This window comes from Entelurus aequoreus, linkage group LG22 (assembly GCF_033978785.1).
Source record: "Entelurus aequoreus isolate RoL-2023_Sb linkage group LG22, RoL_Eaeq_v1.1, whole genome shotgun sequence".
NCBI lineage: Eukaryota > Metazoa > Chordata > Actinopteri > Syngnathiformes > Syngnathidae > Entelurus > Entelurus aequoreus.
Window position 1 is genome coordinate 24,480,985 of NC_084752.1, and position 25,290 is coordinate 24,506,274.

Genomic DNA, 25,290 nt, shown 5'->3' on the forward strand with positions numbered 1-25,290 from the left:
CATATGTCCTGACTTTATAAACATAATATATATATTTTTTTTTTAAATGAAAGAAGATGTTGTGATGCCAAAAAATATCGACGTAATCATAGTAGTATCGACTAGATACGTGCCTGTACTTGATATCATTACAGTGGATGTTAGGTGTAGATCCACCAATGGCGTTTGTTTACATTTTGATCCCAGTGAGCTACGGTGTGTAGTGAAGCATGTTTAGCTATTCCTCGTTCTGCAGGGATGATACTTGTTAGAAACTTACTTTATTTGTCACCATGGAGACCAGGATTAGTGATTTAGAAGTAACTAAAACACTGCCGACTGCCAATGGACGTTAGCCGCTAGCTAACTAGCTATGTCTTAAAGCACCTCTTCCTGAGGGCGTTTCAGTGTTATAACTTCACCTTTATCGTTAGTTTTTAAGCCAAAATGCGTCCGTTCTCCCTTTTCTGTCTACACACTGTGTCTGCTTGTAAGTACTCCGTGATTGTGTGCTGCCGAACATGCTCCTCTGCTCGTAAACCAGCAATGTCACGACGTGACGACGACGCGGCCGCGAGGTGGTGCGGGACAGGTACGTTTCAGAGGCGGTATAGTACCGGAAATTATTCATTAATATTGCGGTATTATGCTAATACCGGTATACCGTTCAACCCTAATATAAAGCATAGACCAAAAGAGAAATATTCAAACTTATTTTATTTTATTACTTAGTTTTTGAACATCTCATGGTTAAGCTTTTTACCCCCCTGGTGGCAAGGTGAGGCACTGCCACACTTGCCTCCCCTGACAGCACGTCACTGATGTAATGAGGTAATATCACATATTAGTTATTTCTGTGTGGAGTTTGCATGTTCTCCTCGTGACTGCGTGGGTTCCCTGCGGGTACTCCGGCTTCCTCCCACCTCCAATGACATGCACCTGGGCAGTGTTGGCATTAACGCACTTTTTGTGTCTTTTTACGCATTGAAATCAAAAAAAGACGCGAAATTCCGGAAGTCGACGCGTGCCCCGGACGCAGATTTTTAATTTTTTTTTAACCGATTATCGATTTCTAGCGGTGTTTTGTTTTGTTTATATTTGCCGGGTGAAAGGATCAATTATTAATTATTGGTCAACTTCAAAGCAATGCACTTTCCGGTACAATTTTTTAAAATTTTGATTCTCCGAAAGTGTTATCGATCACAAATACTGCATTTCTGGTATTAGGACTCCGGGTGTTAATGTTATGGACTGGACTCTCACTATTATGTTAGATCCACTATGGACTGGACTTTTACAATATTATGCTAGACCCACTCGACGTCCATTGCATCCGGTCTCCACTAGAGGGGGGGGGGGGTCACCCAAATCTGCGGTCCTCTCCAAGGTTTCTCATAGTCATTCACATTGACATCCCACTGGGTTGTGAGATTTTCCTTGCCCTTTTGTGGGCTCTGAACCGAGAATGTCGCCGTGGCTTGTGCAGCCCTTTGAGACACTTGTGATTTAGGGCTATATAAATAAGCATTGATTGATTGATTGATTGATGTAAACGGGCTAATGAAAAGGACACCTTTACGACCGAGTGCAATGATTTTCAAAGATCCAGCCTCATATTTATGTTTACCACCATGCTATTAACACTCCTGAACATGCTAGCGCTCCCTCTCCTAACTTGCCCCCTCACTTACACACCACACTCACCCCACATCCCGCCATTCTTAAAGGGGAACACACAGCTTATAGCCATCACAAAGCCAGAGATGAAATGCTAGAGGCACTGAGTGCCACTGTATTAAATGACATTGAAACTAACTTGCACAACTCTAAGTTTGTTGGCATTATTTGCCATTAAAGTGTAGATGTGGCGGTTTTTAAACGACTGATGATCTACATACAAGTGATATTAATCAATTAAATTTGTTATATGCATCTATGCCCTGGCACACCATTATCATCATTTCATGACCAAAGCAAAAAACTAGAGATGTCCGATAATATCGGCCTGCCGATATTATCGGCCGATATATGCGTTAAAATGTAATATCAGAAATTATCGGTATCGGTTTTTTTTATTATCGGTATCGTTTTTTTTTTTGGTTTTTTTTTTAATTAAAATAAATAAATAATTAAATCAACATAAAAAACACAAGATACACTTACAATTAGTGCACCAACCCACGAAACCTCTCTCCCCCATTTACACTCATTCACACAAAAGGGTTGTTTCTTTCTGTTATTAATATTCTGGTTCCTACATTATATATCAATATATATCAATACAGTCTGCAAGGGATACAGTCCGTAAGCACACATGATTGTGCGTGCTGCTGGTCCACTAATAGTACTAACCTTTAACAGTTAATTTTACTAATTTTCATTCAATACTAGTTTCTACATACTTGCCAACCCTCCCGTTTTTAGCGGGAGAATCCCGGTATTCAGCGCCTCTCCCGACAACCTCCCGGCAGAGATTTTCTCCCGACAAACTCCCGGTATTCAGCCGGAGCTGGAGGCCACGCCCCCTCCAGCTCAATGCGGACCTGAGACTGAGTGGGGACAGCCTATTCTCACGTCCGCTTTCCCACAATATAAATACGCTTGCAAGTTCCAAAACGAATGGAAACAAGAATTTCAGTTCATCCAGGACAGTTCGAAGGGGAAGGTGTATGTTGCCTGTAAATATGTAGAACAGACTTCTCCATTGAACACGGTGGCCGAAATGATTTCTCAGTCATGAACAGAGAAGTTAAACAGGACAATACTGCCATCTAATGGATAGATAATTCAAGTATTTCTTTTATGTAAATAAAATAAATATATATATATATATATATATATATATATATATATAGCTAGAATTCACTGAAAGTCAAGTATTTCATACATATATATATATATATATATATATATATATATATATATATATATATATATATATATATATATATATATATATATATATGAAATATATATGAAATACTCGAGTTGGTGAATTCTAGCGGTAAATAACCACGCCCCCCGCCCCCTACCCCCACCTCCCGATATTGGAGGTCTCAAGGTTGGCAAGTATGAGTTTCTATGTACCTGTTTTTATATTGTTGTACTTTCTTTTCTATTCAAGAAAATGTTTTTAATTTATTGATCTTATTTTACTAATTTTTTTAAAAAGTACCTTAACTTCACCATACCTGGTTGTCCAAATGAGGCATAATAATGTGTTAATTCCACGACTGCATATATCGGTTGATATCGGTATCGGTAATTAAAGAGTTGGACAATATCGGAATATCGGATATCGGCAAAAAGCCATTATCGGACATCCCTACAAAAAACGTTTTACACTTTTACACTGAAATAATTACACCTACAACTTATTAAATACAAATATAGAAAAAAAATGCAGGCAGCGGTAAAGTTTAGATCCATGAAGGAAAGAAGAAAGTGAATGAATGTTTATAACTGAATACATTTACATATGCATAAAAATGTGTTTTCTTTTGTATTATTTTTTTAATGAATTAAGTAACGTTTATGACAACCTTTTTCCAAAACACAATACAGAATGTGAGATAAAACAGGATAATGCATATAATTATCATTTGTTATTTGTTAAAACGGTTACAAAAAAGTGGGACCCCAGAAATTTACTGTGGGACCCCATATTTATTACATGATGGGGTCCTTGGGAACTTCCTAGCACCAACACTGCCTGGGGATAGGTTGACTGGCAACACTAAATTGGCCCGAGTGTGTGAATGTGAGTGTGAATGTTGTCTGTCTATTTGTGTTGGCCCTGCGACGAGGTGGCGACTTGTCCAGGGTCCACCCCGCCTTCCGCCCGAGTTCAGCTGGGATCAGCTCCAGCATCCCAGCTGCAGGAATTGTGTATAGATCCTTGCAACATGGGGCCGTGCATTGTCATGCTGCAACATAAGGTGATGGTCTCGGGTGTTGTGGCACAGTAATGGGCCTCAGGATCTTGTCACGGTATCTCTGTGCATTCAAAATGCCATCAATAAAATGCACTTGCCTTCGTTGTCCATAACATACGCCTGCCCATACCATAACCCCACCCCTACCATGGGCCACTTAATTCACAATGATGACATCAGCAAAACGCTCTCCCACACGACGCCAGACAAGCTGTCCGCCATCTGCCCTGAACAGTGAAAACTAGGATTCATCCGTGAAGAGAACACCCCTCTAACGTGCCAGACACCCTCTAATGTGAGCATTTGCCCACTCAGGTCGGTTACGGAACAGCAGTCAGGTCGAGACCTCGATGAGGATGACGAGCATGCAGATGAGCTTCCCTGAGACGGTTTCTCACAGTTTGTGCAGAAATTCTTTGGTTATGCAAATTAATTGTTGCATCAGCTGGCTTGTCTCAGACGATCATGGAGGTGCACCTGCTGGATGTGGAGGTCTTGGGTTGGTGTGGTTATACGTGGTCTTCGGTTGTGAGGCCGGTTGAATGTACTGCCAAATTCTCTGAAACGCCCTTGGAGACAGTTTATGGTAGATAAATGAACAGTCAATTCACGGGCAACAGCTCTGGTGGACATTCCTGCAGTCAGCATGCCAACTGCACGCTCCCTCAAAACCTGTGACATCTGTGGCATTGTGCTGTGTGATAAAACTGCACATGTCAGAGTGGCCTTTTATCGTGGGCACACCTGTGCAATAATCTTGCTGTTTAATCAGCATCTTGATATGCCACACCTGTGAGGGAGAATGGATTATCTTGGCAAAGAACAAATGCTCACTAACACAGATTTAGCCAGATTTGTGAACAATATTCAAGAGGAATAGGTCTTAGTAGTAAAATAGTAAAAAGTGTAGATCTTTGAGTTCAACTCATGAAAAATGGGAGCAAAAACAAAAGTGTTGTGTTTGTATTTTTGTTCAGTGTAAATTACATGCAAAAAATGATAGAAATTTGGGGGATGTCTTCGTTGGATGTGGATGAACTGTTGATGTCTGTTTGCTAGATGTGAGCCGGTGATGTTTAGGGTGGCCTTGATGCGAGAGAGGAGAATGCCTTGACCGATGGTGAGGTCCAGAAGGATGAGTATGTTGAGGTGACCGGCAAATTAGAGAGTTGTTGGAGCTCAGATGGGTTTAAATTTGTTGGCACTACACATTGAAGAACTTTGGACAGAAAGGGAAGATCGTCAATGGGCCAAAAAAATGTGATATTGTCAGGATCAGGATCAGGTTTTTTGATGATGATGATAATGATGGGGGTGATATCGCTGCCAGTTTGACAGTACAAGAGGTGAGTGAAGATTTGATGATTGTTGCGATCAGTGGAGAGATGATGGGGAGCTTTGATCAATGCAGAGGGGATGGAGTCCAAGGAGAATGTGGTGGTTTTGATCCTTGAAAGGAGTTTGAAAAGTTCTTCAGAAGTGATGGCAGCTGCTGTGTTGGACTCGAAGGAGGTGAGGCAGGTGAGGGGGGGGATCTGGAGGCTTGGGTATCAGAGAGAGAGAGATGTAGATGGGGTCCTTTTGGACTGGAAGTACAAGAGGAAGGTGTTGTCACAGGCTTTAATGAGTTTATTGATTGTGGACAACAAGGTTGGGGGTTATTGAAACCAGAGTGAATAAATAAATAAAGATGGATTTGGGCGATCCTTATATTGCTGAATGCAATCAATGTGGGCTTCAAGATGGAGTTTTTCGGTGCAGTCTCTCGAGCTGGCGTTTACGTGACTTCAATCAATCAATGTTTATTTGCCCTAAATCACATGTGTCTCAAAGGGCTGCACAAGCCACAACGACATCCTCGGTACAAAGCCCACATAAGGGCAAGGAAAACTCACCCCAGTGGGACGTCGATGTGGATGACTATGAGAAACCTTGGAGAGGACCGCATATGTGGGTAACCCCCCCTCTAGGGGAGACCGAAAGCAATGGATGTCGAGTGGGTCTGACGGGGACGGCGTGGCGAAGTTGGTAGAGTGGCCGGGCCAGCAATCGGAGTGTTGCTGGCTACTGGGGTTCAATCCCCACCTTCTACCATCCTAATCACGTCCGTTGTGTCCTTGGGCAAGACACTTCACCCTTGCTCCTGATGGCTGCTGGTTAGCGCCTTGCATGGCAGCTCCCGCCATCAGTGTGTGAATGTGTGTGTGAATGGGTGAATGTGGAAATACTGTCAAAGCGCTTTGAGTACCTTGAAGGTAGAAAAGCGCTATACAAGTATAACCTATTTATCATTTATTTATTTATATAATATTGTGAAAGTCCAGTCCATAGTGGATCTAACATAATAGTGAGAGTCCAGTCCATAGTGGGGCCAGCAGGAGACCATCCCGAGCGGAGACGGGTCAGCAGCGCAGAGATGTCCCCAACCGATGCACAGGCGAGCGGTCCACCCCGGGTCCCGATTCTGGACAGCCAGCACTTCATCCATGGTCACCGGACCTGTGTGTGTCCCCCTCCTCCACAAGAGAGAGGGGGGCAGAGGAGAAAAGAAAAGAAACGGCAGATCAACTGGTCTAAAAAGGGGGTCTATTTCAGTGTGTGAATGTGTGAATGTGTGTGTGAATGGGTGAATGTGGAAATACTGTCAAAGCGCTTTAAGTGCCTTGAAGGTAGAAAAGCGCTATACAAGTATAACCCATTTATCATTTATCATTATTTAAAGGCTAGAGTATACAAATGAGTTTTAAGATGGAACTTAAATGCTTCTACTGAGGTAGCATCTCTAACTGTTACCGGGAGGGCATTCCAGAGTACTGGAGCCCGAATAGAAAACGCTCTATAGCCCGCAGATTTTTTTTGGGCTCTGGGAATCACTAATAAGCCGGAGTTCTTTGAACGCAGATTTCTTGCCGGGACATATGGTACAATACAATCGGCAAGATAGGATGGAGCTAGACCGTGTAGTATTTTATACGTAAGTAGTAAAACCTTAAAGTCACATCTTAAGTGCACAGGAAGCCAGTGCAGGTGAGCCAGTATAGGCGTAATATGATCAAACTTTCTTGTTCTTGTCAAAAGTCTAGCAGCCGCATTTTGAACCAACTGTAGTCTTTTAATGCTAGACATAGGGAGAACCGAAAATAATACATTACATTAATCGAGACGAGACGTAACGAACGCATGAATAATGATCTCAGTGTCGCTAGTGGACAAAATGGAACGAATTTTAGCGATATTACGGAGATGAAAGAAGGCCGTTTTAGTAACACTCTTAATGTGTGACTCAAACGAGAGAGTTGGGTCGAAGATAATACCCAGATTCTTTACCGAGTCTCCTTGTTTAATTGTTTGGTTGTCAAATGTTAAGGTGGTATTATTAAATAGATGTCGGTGTCTAGCAGGACCGATAATCAGCAGACTTAATGTTATAGACTTCAGCAGTGTGTGAGTGTGAAAGAGACTGTTTTGGTTTTCAGTTCATTTAGGAGAACAGAAGATTGTGTGGTTATAGAAGGGGACGAGTTCAGATGGGTTTTCAGACCGCGGACAGTTTGGTAGCAATGAAAACTGAAAGTGCAGAGGGAGTAATGGATTTAAGATTATACAGGGATATACTTTGTTTGGTTTTTGTGTCCAAGGCCAAAAATAATCTGTTATTGTGCGATTGCTATTACTAAAAAATAATGATATTCCCTGGTGAATATATGAGTATATGTGCCCTGTGACTGTCTGGCAACCAGTCCACGGTGTACTCTGCCTCTGACCCACAGTCAGCTGGGATAGGAGAGGTTAAACGGTAGAAAATGTATGAATATACTGTAATAAAATAAATAAGATAACAGTGTCCTAAAATTGCTTCGAAGAAATGATCTCTAAGGTATTTGAACAGTGACAGAGAGGTTTTAAGATTTTGCTTTTATACACTACCTTGGATTTGAAATGGATGGATGGATGACATCATTCTAAATGTAGCCATTGTTTCTTAATGAAAATAACATATTAATGACAGCCTCAGGCTTGCAATTTATGGACATCAAAGTTTCACTTCTTTGTAGGTCTTTGCTTTTGTTTAGTAGTAAGACAAAAATTATTTAAGTGGCTTTACTGCTTATTTCGAAATACTCCATTAATTACGTAATCAAGTTGAGTTCAAGGTAATTTTGCTTTCTTTTCTTCTTGGCCGAACTCTCAGCTTCCACAGCCTGCTCCACTGACCACACTTGCACTATATTGCCAAAAATATTTAGCCACCCATCTAAATGATGACAATCAGGCGTCCTAATCACTTGACCCGGCTACAGGTGTATAAAATCAAGCACTTAGGCATGGAGACTGTTTCTACAAACATTTCTTAAAGAATGGGCCGCTCTCAGGAGCTCAGTGATTTCCAGCGTGGAACTGTCATAGGATGCCACCTGTGCAACAAATCCAGTCATGAAATTTCCCAGCTCCTAAATATTCCAAAGTCAACTGTCGGCTTTATTATAAGAAAATGGAAGAGTTTGGGAACAACAGCAACTCAGCCACCAAGTAGTAGGCCACGTAAACTGACAGACAGGGTCAGCATAGTGCAAAGACTTTCTGCACAGTCAGTTGCTACAGAGCTCCAAACTTCATGTGAACTTCCAATTAGCCCACATACAGTACGCAGAGAGCTTCATGGAATGGGTTTCCATGGCCGAGCAGCTGCATCTAAGCCATACATCACCAAGTCCAATGCAAAGCGTGTGATGCAGTGGTGTAAAGCACGTCGCCACTGGACTCTAGAGCAGTGGAGATGCGTTCTCTGGACTGATGAATCACACTTTTCCATCTGGCAATCTGATAAACGAGTCTGGGTTTGGAGGTTGCCAGGAGAACGGTACATTTCGCACTGCATTGTGCCGAGTGTGAAATTTGGTGGAGGAGGAATTATGGTGTGGGGTTGTTTTCCAGCGCATCCTGAGATCCAGTGCCAGAACGTAGCTACTCGTACCAGTACAGTAAGCAGATTACGTCTCCAGCTTTCCTTGCATGTGCTTCATCGCTCTCTGTGTTCTTCCCCCGTCATGCTCAATTTGTCCTGTCTTGTGTCGTCATCCAGCTTCCCGTCTTCCTTCCCCGTTGTTGAGCTGTGTGTCTCGTCTTCCCGGACCCCCTATGGACTCTCTGCTGCCTCTCTGTAACTCGACCTCACGCCTGCCCTTTGACCACGACGCCTCGCTCCAGCCCTTGACCTTCCGCCTGTCTTTGGACTTCCGAGCCTGCCTTTCCCTCTTTGGACTTCCGCCTCGATTCCAACACACACCCTCAAAACCCTCCGGTAACAACTCGCATATACTTACCACACATAGTCACACTAAATTCATTTGGTTTACACACACACCTCATGTACATTCCTGTCTGTCAATAAACACGCTGACAGCTAACGACGTCACTGCAGTCTCCTTCTCCTCTATGAACACCAATCATTGCATTCCGCTGTCAAAATAGGGGCCCCCTGATTGGGTGGAGCCCCTGGACTTTAGCCCACGTAAGCCCATGCATTAAGGCAGCATAAGGCATGGCATCATGACAGCCAGCTTAGCAGAAACTTGTTCAAGTTTTTTTCAAGTACAAAACTTTTGGCCCTAAGTTAGCTCCATATGTCACTTCCACATCACAAATCCTTTTTTTTTTTTTTTTCCCCCCCCCAGAAACAGCATTTCTTGACGACTCGGGTACTTTTTTTAGAAAAGTGCTGAGTGTGTTCTTTCAGTCAAACGACACACAAAATATAATGGTGAACGACGTATGCTAGAAACTGGAGAACACTTGTCTGTGTGCACAATGATGGCTACTAATGGATGATAGAATTATTTGATGTATTATTTTACTTCCACCAGATGAGAAGTGGTATACCATGTGACGCCTCATAATTCTGCACAATTGAGCACATTGAGTAACGTGGTTTGTCTGTCAGGTGTTATTTTTACGTGAAAAAACAACACTTTCACTCCATTACATTGAATTGTATTCTGATTTCTACATGTATTTATATCATAATAACTATTTATCATAATCTTTCGAATACTGTTTGCAAAGACAAATTGTTTGGCTTATTAGAGAGACTTTTTCCAGCGGGCACTGTCACATGACTCTGTTTTACAACGTAAGCATTAGTGACGTTTGGAAAAAAAAAAACTAACAACCATAAAAAAGGAACGTTAAGATCATGCACTAACATCTGTGTCAGTAGAAATATTCACAATTCAGCCTTGGAGAAATCCATTTCCAACTACAGAAAACTTGTTGCGGTAAGTTGAAGATGTTATATTAATTTTTTGAATCAGCGCATATGCTAGCAATATCCCAGTTATAATGTCATAAGGGACTGTAAACTCCCTACAGGAGTAGGGTCTTTGTTTATCTCACACACACACACAAACAAACACACACTAACTAAGCCTGTAAAGCGAAAAATAGCCACTAAATAAATAAGAAGTTACTCACCAGTTACTCAGTACTTGAGTCGTTTTTTTTACTGAATACTTATTGCATCTATTCCGCCTATCAACCTCTCTAAAAAAACCTCCAAAAACCACCAGTTTAAATGCCGTGATCTGCTTATTAACCAAATTTTTGTGACATTAATTATACAAGCGCTAAAGCTGAGGAACTACTTTTTTTAGGAAAACATATTTTTACTTAAAGGCCTACTGAAACCCACTACTACCGACCACGCAGTCTGATAGTTTATATATCAATGATGAAATCTTAACATTGCAACACATGCAATTTTAAATTTCCCGCAAAATATCCTGCTGAAAATGTTTCGTATGATAACGTTTGCGCGTGACGTCACGGACTGTAGCAGACATTTTGGGACACCATTGTGGCCAGCTATTAAGTCGTCTGTTTTCATCGCAAAATTCCACAGTATTCTGGACATCTGTGTTGGTGAATCTTTTGCAATTTGTTTAATGAACAATGGAGATAGCAAAGAAGAAAGCTGTTGGTGGGAAGCGGTGTATTAGCGGCCGGCTGCAGCAACACAAACACGTAGCGGCTACGTCGTAGCCGGTGTTTCATTGTTTACATTCCCGAACGATGACAGTCAAGCTTTACCATTGGCCTGTGGGGAACTGGGACAACAGAGACTCTTACCAGGAGGACTTTGAGTTGGATACGCATGCTTGTGGAGAACTGGCACAACAGAGACTCTTACCAGGAGGACTTTGAGTTGGATACGCGCTACCGTGAGTACGCAGCTGCGGCTTCCAAACATTTGATCGCTTGCCCGTACGTGCGTGCCGCTATGTGCATGTCACGTACTTAACTTTGGGGAAATATATGTGCTGTATGAACTTTGGGGAGGTGAACGGTACTTTGGGCTGTGGGATTGAGTGTGTTGTGCGGGTGTTTGATTTGTATTGGCGGGTTATATGGACGGGAGGGGGGAGGTGTTTGTTATGTGGAATTAATTTGTGGCATATTAAATATAAGCCTGGTTGTGTTGTGGCTAATAGAGTATATATATGTCTTGTGTTTATTTACTGTTTTAGTCATTCCCAGCTGAATATCAGGTCCCACCCGCCTCTCACAGCATCTTCCCTATCTGAATCGCTTCCACTGCCCTCTAGTCCTTCACTCTCACTTTCCTCATCCACAAATCTTTCATCCTCGCTCAAATTATTGGGGAAATCGTCGCTTTCTCGGTCCGAATCGCTCTCGCTGCTTGTGGCCATGATTGTAAACAATGTGCAGATGTGAGGAGCTCCACAACCTGTGACGTCACGCTACTTCCGGTACAGGCAAGGCTTTTTTATCAGCGACCAAAAGTTGCGAACTTTATCGTCGATGTTCTCTACTAAATCCTTTCAGCAAAAATATGGCAATATCGCGAAATGATCAAGTATGACACATAGAATGGATCTGCTATCCCCGTTTAAATAAGAAAATCTCATTTCAGTAGGCCTTTAAGTATTCGTTATTTGGATGCTTACTCTTTACTTTTACTTGAGTCATCACATTACTGTAGTCTAAAGTAACGATACTCATGGACTCAAAAACATAATTTTTACTCAAACGTAGAAAGTTACAATGTACAGAAGAAATACTGTGGCCTGCGCATTGTAATTTCTGTGTACTGCCTGCAGGTAATGGGATACTGTAATAGACAATAGGATGATGTATGTCCCTGGCCTTCTTGGAGCCTTTAGTGGGGAAATAGTTACAGTAATTGTCACAATAATATCAGCTTTCCTGGAAGTGATTGAGGAAATAATGGCTTATGAATAATAGCGCATGCAGTAAATACATTGCTTTAAAACAAGCTCCATTTGGACCAACACATCACTTACGGAGGAATGGTTGCAGAAGAAAAATTATTTTGCTGGAGCAGCAGAAATGGTCAAAATATTATTATTGAAGGAAAGTTAAAGACGGAGACAGATAGTATCGTACTTTTCAATCAGAACACATTTTCCATCTTCATTTTTTGCTCTGATATCCTTTTATGTTACAAACTAACGATTTAAAGTTTGTCCGAACACCTTCTTGAATCGTACAATTAATGTCAAACACTAAATTCCAAAAAGCAAACTATGTTCTGGACCATAAATCACCACACATTTTTTTACTGCTCACCAGAGTTATTGTGCAGAAGTATGGGAAATAAATACAAAAGTACTCTTATGTTACAAAAATGAAAGATGATTCTCAAATGTTTTCTGTTACGCCCACCTAGGAAGAAGAACATGTTTTGTGACCCCCTGCTGTGACTATAAATAGTATAATTTGTCTATAAAATTGTTTTAATATACCTCTGCATAACATTGTAAACGTATTAACATTAAAAGAAACAACACCCCGGACTGAGTTAGACTAATACATAATGTTATGCTATGGAGAATATTTGAACTAGAGATGTCCGATAATGGCTTGTTTGCCGATATCCGATTTTCCGACTCTTAATTACCGATTCCGATATCAACTGATACCGATACATACAGTTGTGGAATTAACACATTATTATGCCTAATTTTGTTGAGATGCCCCGCTGGATGCATTAAACAATGTAACAAGGTTTTCCAAAATAAATCAACTCAAGTTATGGAAAAAAATGCCAACATGGCACTGCCATATTTATTATTGAAGTCACAAAGTGCATTATTTTTTTTAACATGCCTCAAAACAGCAGCTTGGAATTTGGGACATGCTCTCCCAGAGAGAGAATGAGGAGGTTGAGGTGGGCGGGGTTGAGGTGTGTATAGCGGGGGTGTACATTGTAGCGTAGAGTTAGTAGTGTAGTGTAGTGTAGAGTTAGTGCTGCAAGGGGTTCTGGGTATTTGTTCTGTGGTGTTTATGTTGTCTTACGGTGTGGATGTTCTCCCGAAATGTGTTTGTCATTCTTGTTTGGTGTGGGTTCACAGTGTGGCGCATATTTGTAACAGTGTTAAAATTGTTTATACGGCTACCCTTAGTGTGACCTGTATGGCTGTTGACCAAGTATGCCTTGCATTCACTTGTGTGTGTGAAAAGCCTATGTGACTGGGCCGGCACGCAAAGGCAGAGCCTTTAAGGTTTATTGGCGCTCTGTACTTCTCCCTACGTCCGTGTATACAGCGGCGTTTTAAAAAGTCATACATTTTACTTTTTGAAACCGATACCAATAATTGCCGATATTACATTTTAAAGCATTTACCGGCCGATATCGGCAGTCCGATATTATCGGACATCTCTAATTTGAACACTTGTATTTATTTATTTATTGGATCAAAATGATTAAACTTCCATAATCTGGTGCATTTCCAAACAGTTAAAATGATGTACAAAGCAAAACAAGGGTAATAAGTTATTTTATTTTTTTATGTTCTGTGTATTCTTTTTACGTTTATTGCGCCCTCTGGAGCGTGTTACAGAGCCTGCTGGTCACTAAACACTAAATTATACTTTGACAAAATGAAAGCACATTTTATTGCAAGTTCATGAGTTTATATATGGACACATTATTTTGGTTTATTTAGACAGGAAAACTAACGTCCAAATGACAGCAATTGCATGTCCTTGGTAGCAGTCATGGCGCCATACACTCGACTGTAAGCAGGCTCCATCTAGTGGTAAGCCAAATAATCATTTAATTAAATATTCAAACACAGTGTTACTGTTCAAATTGTTTGTAATATTACAGTGGTTACAAATATTGAATGTACTTGTTAGCTACAACCTCTGCCTTGTTTTCAATGAATACTTAGGCCTACTACGCTATTGCATTTTATTGTTGGGCATTATGGTGCTAGCTGGAGAACCAAGTTTTTTCCGAGGTGGTACTTGGTGAAAAGAAATGGAGAACCACTGGAATATTGGATATAATTGGATGAAATCTGACATACCGCGAAATGACAGCAACTCAGATGGATGAGTATGGAATATAATACATGTGTGGAGACGGAACACTACATGTATGTTTTTCTATTGGAAAACTTGGCATTGTAGAAAAAGTTGTGTTGACACTGAAATGACACAGTGAAATATGAATTATACATGATAATTTTTGTGGCTCTTTTTTGTACTTTATCATTTTCAACGCCAATAATTTTGAAGTTTTACAGGTTTCAACTTTTTGATGCTTTCCGTTTCTACTTACTGACACTGTTGGGGGAGAAGGTTTTTATTTATTTAATTTTTTTTTTACTACAAAACCCAAAACCAGTGAAGTTGGCATGTTTGTAAATGGTAAATAAAAAGAGAATACAATTATTTGCAAATCCTTTTCAACCTATATTCAATTGAATAGATTGCAAAGACAAGATACTTAACGTTCGAACTGGAAAACTGTGTTATTTTTTGCAAATATTAGCTCATTTGGAATTTGATGGCTGCAACATGTTTCAAAAAAGCTGGCACGAGTAGCAAAAAAGACTGATAAAGTTGAGGAATGCTCATCAAACACTTATTTGGAACATCCCACAGGTGAACAGGCTAATTGGGAACAAGTGGGTGCCATGATTGGGTATAAAAGAAACCATGAAATGCTCAGTCATTCACAAACAAGGATGGGGTGAGGGTCATCACTTTGTGAACAAATGCGTGAGCAAATTGTTGAAAAGTTTCAGAACAACATTTCTCAACGAGCTTTTGCAAGCAATTTAGGGATTTCACCATCTAAGGTCCGTAATATCATCAAAAGGTTCAGAAAACCTCGAGAAATCACTGCACGTAAGCGGTAAGGCCCGAAACAAACATTGAATGCCCGTGACCTTCGATCCCTCAGGCGGTGCTGCAACAAAAAAACGACATCAACGTGAAAAGGATATCACCACATGGGCTCAGGAACACTTCAGAAAACCATTGTCAGTAACTACAGTTTATTGCTACATTTGTAAATGCAAGTTAAAACTCTACTATGCAAAGCGAAAGCCATTTATCAACAACACCCAGAAACGCAGCCGGCTTTGCTGGGCCCGAGCTCATCTAAGATGGACTGATGCAAAGTGGAAAAGTGTCCTGTGGTCTGACGAGTCCACATTTCAAATCGTTTTTGGAAACTGTGGATGTCGTGTCCTCCGGACCAAAGAGGAAAAGAACAATCCGGACTGTTGTAGGCGCAAAGTTCAAAAGTCAGCACCTGTGATGGTATGGGGGTGTATTGGTGCCCAAGACATGGGTAACTTACACATCTGTGAAGGCACCATTGATGCTGAAAGGTGCATACAGGTTTTGGAGCAACATATTTTCATGGACGCCCCTGCTTATTTCAGCAAGACAATGCCGAGCCACATTCTGCACGTGTTACAACAGTGTGGCTCTGTAGTGAAAGAGTGCGGGTACTAGACTGGCGTGCCTGTAGTCCAGACCTGTCTCACATTGAAAATGTGTGGCGCATTATGACGCCTAAAATACCACAACTGAGTGTTGTTAAAAGGAAAGGCCATGTAACACAGTGGTAAAAATGCCTCTGTGTCAACTTTTTTGCAATCTTTTGCTGCCATTAAATTCTAAGTTAATGATTATTTGCAAAAAAAAAATTATGTTTCTCAGTTCAAACATTAAATATCTTGTCTTTGCAGTCTATTCAATTGAATATAAGTTGAAAAGGATTTGAAAATCTTTCATTTACGAATTACACAACGTGCCAACTTCACCGGTTTTGGGTTTTGTAATACATAAACTTACTGTCTTCATTGGTGTGAAAACAGAAGCATAAAAATATGAACAAAAATGGAAGAAAATGACCATAAGGTTTGTCCATTTTTCTTGTGTCTCCGGCCAAAGTCGCAAGTAAATGTGCAAGCAGTGGTTATGCCGACAACCGCTTATGTTGACGTGAGCCAGCCAGGCTAATAGGCGTCAACATAAATGGTAACGCACAGTAAAAATAATTATTTTGATGGCTGCATCATATTTTGTCATAAATGTACATAGTCCCTAACAAGTGGTTCTCGCATGTTTTCATCAAGTATCACTTGGCTCTCTAAGTATTCATTAAAACAAGGTAGATGTTTATAGTATAGTTTATAAGTATATTTATTATTTTTGGCCACTGTAACACTGTGTTTGAAAATTTAATGACATGATTCTTTGGTGTACCACTACATGACCACAGTTTGAGAATCACTAGCCTAGGTATACTGGTAATAGTACCACGATACTAATGAATCATATTCGGTACGATACCGCCTCTGAAAATGTTAACAAACGTCATTGGTGGATCTACACCTGACATCCACTTTAATGATACCAAGTACAGGCGCGTATCTAGTCGATGCTACGATGATTACGTCGATATTTTTTGGCATCAAAACATCTTCTTTCGTTTAAAAAAAAAATATATTACAGTATGAAATATCCCTGAACACATGAGGATTTTGAATATGACCAATGTATGATCCTGTAACTACTTGGTATCGGATTGATACCCAAATATGTGGTATCATCCAAAACTAATGTAAAGTATCAAACAACAGAAGAATAAGTGATTATTACATTTTAACAGAAGTGTAGATAGAACATGTTAAAAGAGAAAGTAAGCAAATATTAACAGTAAATGAACAAGTAGATCAATAATTCATTTACTACCACTTGTCCTTAATAATGTTGACAAAATAATAGAATGGAAAATGACACAATATGTTACTGCATATGTCAGCAGCTAAATTAGGAGCCTTTGTTTGTTTACTTACTACTAAAAGACAAGTTGTCTTGTGTGTTCACTATTTTATTTAAGGACCAATTTGCAATAATAAACATATGTTTAATGCACCCCAAGATTTTTTGTTAAAATAAAGCCAATAATGCAATTTTTTGTGGTCCCCTTTATTTAGAAAAGTACCGAAAAAATCTTGGTACCAGTCCCAAAATATTGGTATCGGGACAACACTACACTAGCCTATATACACTGTGAAAAAAAGTATTGGGACATGTGGCAATTACTCATAAATATGTCCGTGGGGATTTTTCTGCATTCATGCAGATGAGCATTTGTGAGGTCAAAGGTCTACATCACCTCAAAAGTGTTTGACGGTTTGAGGTCAGGGCTCTCTGGTTCCTCCAAAGCAAACAAATCCGAGCATGCTTTTGAGAAAATGGTCCCAGTAAGATGAAGAATGAAGATAGAGAACTAAACAAAAGACGTGATACGTTATGAACGTGAGATGATACACTATATTGCCAAAAGTATTTGGTCACCTGCCTTGACTCAGATATGAACTTGAAGTGCCATCCCATTCCTAACCCATAGGGTTCAATATGATGCCGGTCCACCTTTTGCAGCTATTACAGCTTCAACTCTTCTGGGAAGGCTGTCCACAAGGTTGCGGAGTGTGTTTATAGGAATTTTCCACCATTCTTCCAAAAGAGCATTGGTGAGGTCACACACTGATGTTGGTGGAGAAGGCCTGGCTCTCGGTCTTCGTTCTAATTCATCCCAAAAGTGTTCTATCTTGTTCAGGTCAGGACTCTGTGCAGGCCAGTCAAGTTCATCCACACCAGACTCTGTCATCCATGTCTTTATGGACCTTGCTTTGTGCACTGGTGCACAGTCATGTTGGAAGAGGAAGGGGCCCGCTCCAAACTGTTCCCACAAGGTTGGGTGCATGGAATTGTCCAAAATGTTTTGGCATCCTGGAGCATTCAAAGTTCCTTGCACCGCAACAAAGGGGCCAAGCCCAACTCCTGAAAAAACAATACCCACACCATAATTCCTCCTCCACCAAATTTCACACTCGGCACAATGCAGTCCGAAATGTACCGTTCTCCTGACAACCTTCAAAGCCAGAATATTTAGGAGCGAGGACATTTCATGACTGGATTTGTTGCACAGGTGGCATCCTATGACAGGAAATAAATAAATAACTGAGCTTCTGAGAGCCGCCCATTCTTTCACAAATGTTTGTAGAAACTAAGTCGTTGATTTTATACACCTGTGGCCGGGCCAAGTGATTAGTACACCTGATTCTGATCATCATTTTGGGAATATAGTGTATTTATCTGCATGTTGCTGTGACAGACAAGCATAAGAAACACACTGATAGCTCCGGTCTTTACAAAACAGTCACTTACGTGAAGTCACCATCGTTAAGAGCCGGGAACAAGGTTAGTACTCAGGTGTGGTAAGCTCCTTCAAACGCCCACGGTCCAGCCCATCAGCACACACTAGACAGCCATTTACAGACACTACAGCTTCCCACTTGTGCTGCCCCTCGCCTGCACGCTCACCCTGCTGGGCTCACCCCGATAAACTTCTATTCTTCTGGGCTGTCCGTCATCTGTGGAGAGAGGTGTGAAGGAGAGTTCTAGGCTTTGATCTGTGATCATTTGCCGAGTCACAAAGTACGCCGCTGCGCTCTGGACTGAATGTTTTTTTAATCTTCCACCCTCTGTTAAAAGTTCCCATGAAAGTCTTCACCGTCGCTGTGTTGAAACAGCTCTTGGATGTGTCATTTGTTGGACCCCTGATTGTGTGTGTGCGCGTGTGTGTGTGTGTGTGTGTGTGTGTGTGCGCGTGCATTCAAATAGAGATGTTCAACTTTTACTACTCCACTGGATAATGAAGTTTTGATGCACTGTGCCTACAGTCAGAAAACAGTGTGCACTCTTTTTGAGCGTGTGTTGATGTAGAGTGGAATTATACTTCAATAGGTTTATTATAATCACCCAGCTGTATGCATGTACCGTAATGTGCAAATGACTGTTAATGTGGTTTTAACAATATTTTAATGGGCGATTTTGTAAATAGAGGGCCAGTGTTGCAGATGCCAATACGGATTTTTTTGGGATAATTGAATGATTTCAGATTTATTCTGTTGATTCGGATTAAACCCTGAATAAAAGGGGATTAATAATAATAATCATTGCATCATCATAAAATGGCAGCACGGTTGTACAGGGGTTAATGCGTGTGCCTCACAAGAAGAGGGTCCTGGGTTCGATCCCGAGTGTGAATGTTGTCTGTCTATCTGTGTCGGCCCTGCGATGATGTACCTCGCCTTCCGCCTGATTGCAGCTGGGATAGGCTCCGGCACCCCTGCTGTAGAAAAATGGATGGAAGGATTGATGGATGGATCATCACAAAACATGAGACAAACACTTTAGACTGACCAGAAATACTTGTGAAGTACACAACAATATATGAATATAATGGAACCTCGATCTATGAGCTTACAAACCCCGTTTCCATATGAGTTGGGAAATTGTGTTAGATGTAAATATAAACGGAATACAATGATTTGCAAATCCCTTTCAACCCATATTCAGTTGAATGCACTACAAAGACAAGATTTTTGATATTCAAACTCATAAACTTTTTTTTTTTTTTGCAAATAATAATGAACTTAGAATTTTATGGCTGCAACACGTGCCAAAGTAGTTGGGAAAGGGCATGTTCACCACTGTGTTACATGGCCTTTCCTTTTAACAACACTCAGTAAACATTTGGGAACTGAGGAGACACATTTTTTAAGCTTCTCAGGTGGAATTCTTTCCCATTCTTGCTTGATGTACAGCTTAAGTTGTTCAACAGTCCGGGGGTCTCCGTTGTGGTATTTTAGGCTTCATAATGCGCCACACATTTTCAATGGGAGACAGGTCTGGACTACAGGCAGGCCAGTCTAGTACCCGCACTCTTTTACTATGAAGCCACGTTGATGTAACACGTGGCTTGGCATTGTCTTGCTGAAATAAGCAGGGGCGTCCATGGTAACGTTGCTTGGATGGCAACATATGTTGCTCCAAAACCTGTATGTACCTTTCAGCATTAATGGCGCCTTCACAGATGTGTATGTTACCCATGTCTTGGGCACTAATACACCCCCATACCATCACAGATGATAAATGATAAATATGATAAATGGGTTGTACTTGTATAGCGCTTTTCTACCTTCAAGGTACTCAAAGCGCTTTGACAGTATTTCCACATTTACCCATTCACACACACATTCACACACTGATGGCGGGAGCTGCCATGCAAGGCGCTAACCAGCAGCCATCAGAGGCAAAGGGTGAAGTGTCTTGCCCAAGGACACAACGGACGTGACTATGAAGATAGAAGGTGGGAATTGAACCCCAGTAACCAGCAACACTCCGATTGCTGGCACAGCCACTCTACCAACTTCGCCACGCCGTCCACAGATGCTGGCTTTTCCACTTTGCGCCTATAACAATCCGGATGGTTCTTTTCCTCGTTGGTCCGGAGGATACGACGTCCACAGTTTCCAAAAACAATTTGAAATGTGGACTCGTCAGACCACAGAACACGTTTCCACTTTGTATCAGTCCATCTTAGATGAGCTCAGGCCCAGCGAAGCCGACTGCGTTTCTGGGTGTTGTTGATAAACAATTTTCGCCTTGCATAGGAGAGTTTTAACTTGCACTTACAGATGTAGCGACCAACTGTAGTTACTGACAGTGGGTTTCTGAAGTGTTCCTGAGCCCATGTGGTGATATCCTTTACACACTGATGTCGCTTGTTGATGCAGTACAGCCTGAGGGATCGAAGGTCACGGGCTTAGCTGCTTACGTGCAGTGATTTCTCCAGATTCTCTGAACCCTTTGATGATATTACGGACCGTAGATGGTGAAATCCCTAAATTCCTTGCAATAGCTGGTTGAGAAAGGTTTTTCTTAAACTGTTCAACAATTTGCTCACGCATTTGTTGACAAAGTGGTGACCCTCGCCTCATCCTTGTTTGTGAATGACTGAGCATTTCATGGAATCTATTTTTATACCCAATCATGGCACCCACCTGTTCCCAATTTGCCTGTTCACCTGTGGGATGTTCCAAATAAGTGTTTGATGAGCATTCCTCAACTTAATCAGTATTTATTGCCACCTTTCCCAACTTCTTTGTCACATGTTGCTGGCATCAAATTCTAAAGTTAACGATTATTTGCAAAAACCATTTTTTATCAGTTTGAACATCAAATACTGTATGTTGTCTTTGTAGCATATTCAACTGAATATGGGTGGAAAATTATTTGCAAATCATTGTATTCCGTTTATATTTACATCTAACACAATTTCCCAACTCATATGGAAACGGGGTTTGTAATTGGCTCTTCAACATGGTTTTGCCAACCAAAAAGTTTGTATAGTGAAGCAGAGTTTTCCATAAAGAAATACATTTTTCAATGCGTTTTCTTTATTTTCAAGACTATTTATATTGTAGATTGTCACTGAAGGCATCAAAACGATGACACCTGTGAAGTGAAAACCATTTCAGGTGACTACCTCTTGGAGCTCATCGAGAGAATGCCAAGAGTGTGCAAAACAGTAATCAGAGCAAAGGGTGGCTATTTTGAAGAAACTAGAATATAAAACATGTTTTCAGTTATTTCACCTTTTTTTGTTAAGTACATAACTCCACATGTGTTCATCTGACATCACATGGACAAAGATAAGACCTTCTGGAGGAAAGTTCTGTGGTCAGATGAAACAAAAATTGAGCTGTTTGGCCAGAATACCCAGCAATATGTTTGGAGGAGAAAAGGTGAGGCCTTTAATCCCAGGAACACCAGGCCTACCGTCAAGCATGGTGGTGCTCTGGGGCTGTTATGCTGCCAATGGAACTGGTGCTTTACAGAGAGTAAATGGGACAATGAAAAAGGAGGATTACCTCCAAATTCTTCAGGACAACCTAAAATCATCAGCCCGGAGGTTGGGTCTTGGGCGCAGTTGGGTGTTCCAACAGGACAATGACCCCAAACACATGTCAAAAAGTGGTAAAGAAATGGCTAAATCAGGCTAAAATTAAGGTTTTAGAATGGCCTTCCCAAAGTCCGGACTTAAACGTGTGGACAATGCTGAAGAAACAAGTCCATGTCAGAAAACCAACAAATTTAGCTGAACTGCACCAATTTTGTCAAGAGGAGTGGTCAAAAATTCAGCTCGATCCACCTCGATCGAATTTGTATCAACTTTATCACTAATTATTGTTATTGGTAGAAATCACGTGTTCTACTGCCTGTGTGTGGTTCATTTTGAATGTAGTTTAAGTTAGGAAATTTGACTATGTGCCCTATTTAACTGTTCTCCTTGGTGGAGATAGTAAGTTTAGCTTAAAGGGGAACTGCACTTTTTTTAAACAAACTTATCCTTCGCAATTTTTATGAGAGACAAGAACACAAATGTCTTTTTATTTAATTTTTTTAATTTTAAAGATGAAAAAAAGATGTGGCTAATGGGAGTCACCCTTGTAGCCTTCAAAGCCCTCTAAAACAACTTCAAAACCCTCCAATAACGTTTTATATACACACTGCAAGTCTACATATAATGTAGTAATAGACACATTCATATAATATGTAATACGTACAATATTTACCGTATTTTGTTAATTTTAAGCAATACCTGAACTTCTTTCCTCTGCGCATTTAGTTCCGTTTCCATGGAGGCGCACTTCCGACTTCCGGCAACAAATGTGTGTTCCTACTTCCGGACATAAACGCAAATGTTTTCTAATCATGGCAAATTTGGTAATAAACAACGACGACGACTATATTTGGATAATGAAGATTCACAAGCTGAATTTTTTGAAGCTGAATATACAGAGGATGTATAGAAGTGAACGTGAAGAGAGAGTGAAACGTTGGAGCAGGCGGAAGTTGAGAGAGTGAGGTCGGCGGGGCTTTGACGCTGAAAATGTGGAGCTTGGAGCCAAGCTATGCCAATATAAATAGAGTGCTTATCCAAAATCAACAGGAAATGTCCCCGGGCCAGCTGGATCAAATGAACAACTGTCCATCGAGTCACTATAATATTGATAGTGATACACTACAGTACAACTACAGTAGACAAACAAAATATGAAATGTGGGCTAATACTTTACAGGTACTGTAGTATGATTGTTCATATTTTTCACTCAGGACAAATTGGTGTCCTATCGCCTTGTGTTGTGCATTACCAACTTAAAAGCGATTCCGGTGCTCACGTAAAAGCTAGCTTATCTCTTGCCGTAGTTAGCTTTTTTTTGGCTAATACCGTAGCACGCTTATGTGTTAGTACGATATAAAAAGTAACAATGTCGCTACAGCTTGGTTACTGTACAGGTTACGGAACGTAAATGAAGTATAGTTGGCAGTTTTTGAATGCATTTTTAAAGTGATTTAGAGGCAGAATGGATCGCTCCTATTAGCTGCATTGCTAGTGAAGTGAATTAATTAACTCATATTATGTTTTGCATATGGTGAATGTTCATATTCATCTTGGAGAAAGCAAACCACCAAGTTTAAGTAAATAGTGGTATTTCAGTTTGAGCACATAAATAGATAAGGCCCCTCAGCAGGTGGATTGGATCACTTCTCGTAGGAAAGAGGCCCTAATTGGGACTTCGGAATGCAAAAGTGATAACCATATCCGTGAGAGGAAACTACCTGTCTAGCTCAACGCCAACATTGAAGTTATGACTTAAAGCAGTTGTTTTCCAGACACTTACACACTAACATCTCCTGTTATGCTTGGTATGTGCTCTCCTGACTTAGCACACACACACACACAGACAGGAGGTAGGAATATAAGACTGGTGGTTTGGTTTCTCCAGTTTAGGAGTGTTAGAATAATTCTATCTAAATTATCACAATACTTTGTGTTGAAATGAGTTCCTGGCAAGAAGACAAAAAAGCTGTCTTTGAAACCTACCAAGAAGAAGGCTCGTAAAACTCCACTGTGTAAGGGTGAAAGCAACATGAAGGGTTTTCTGTTTTCTTTTATGTATGGTAATCAACAGAGAGATATTGTTCTAACCCAAGGACTTCAAAGCGGAGAGAAGGCAGGATCTGCCCAATTTCCAGACGACCTCTTTTTGAACCTCCTTTTTGAACTATTTTACGAACTCTTTTTGAACTATTTTATGGACCTCTTTTTGAACTATTTTACAAACTCTTTTTGAACTATTTTATGGACTTCTTTTTGAACTATTTTACAAAATCTTTTTGAACTATTTTATGGACCTCTTTTTGAACTGTTTTACGAACTCTTTTTGAACTGACCTTTTCTGTGAACTGTTTCTCGACCTTTTCTGTGAACTGTTTGCGACCTTTGTCCTTTGGAAGCAGCTGTGGCCATGTGTTTGGTAGAGGGTCCAAAATAAAAGAAGGAGGCGTGCAATCTTTAGGCAGAACGTAATGACACTGTACAAGGGTACAGATGTGCACGTTTCTCCTCACTGAACCACATTGAATTCTGTCTCTGTTTGATTCTTTGCTTCTTGTCTTGTTTAATAGATGTCATCAGTGTATGAACCTGACAAGGAGTCCTTCATTTTTCCGGGTACTGCAGTCCTGTATAATGACGCTCGCTTGTAATAGAGCAACTTTTGCTTCAGCAAAGCGTTTCTGACTTCTCTTTTGATCCAGCCACACTGCCGTGACATCCTTCTGTCCGGACGAGGATAAGTTATAATGCAAACAAAAAAAACGTTGGTCTTCTTGTCTCTCATAATGATTGTGAATGATGGGCAAAATTCCAAAAAAAGTCAATTTCCCCTTTAAAGTTGGGCCTGATAGACACTGCCCATTGCAGCAGTTTTATCAGAACTTGGCAACACTTAGCCATTGGAAATAAAATAATGTGACAGAATGGATGTTTGTCCAGTCAGTCCTTCCCGGGTGAGTTACGTGAAACAATCCATCGAGCATGTCAGGTTATAGTTCAAATATATTGTATAAATAAATCACGTATTTTAACATGGCCTTTTTAGACACCCTTATTTAAATAATGTGACCATTTCCAGCTTTTTTTCCGCCCTTACTTGAGTGACAGCAAGAATATAGACGAGAATTTAAGAGATCCGATTAACTCCACATTCACGTACCACACGCCAGCTGGTCAAGAGGAGGATGTGACATGAAAGCAGAGGACAGACTCAGCCAGTATTACATTTCTGATGAAATAAAAGTGAACATTCCGTGTAACTTTAATTACTAT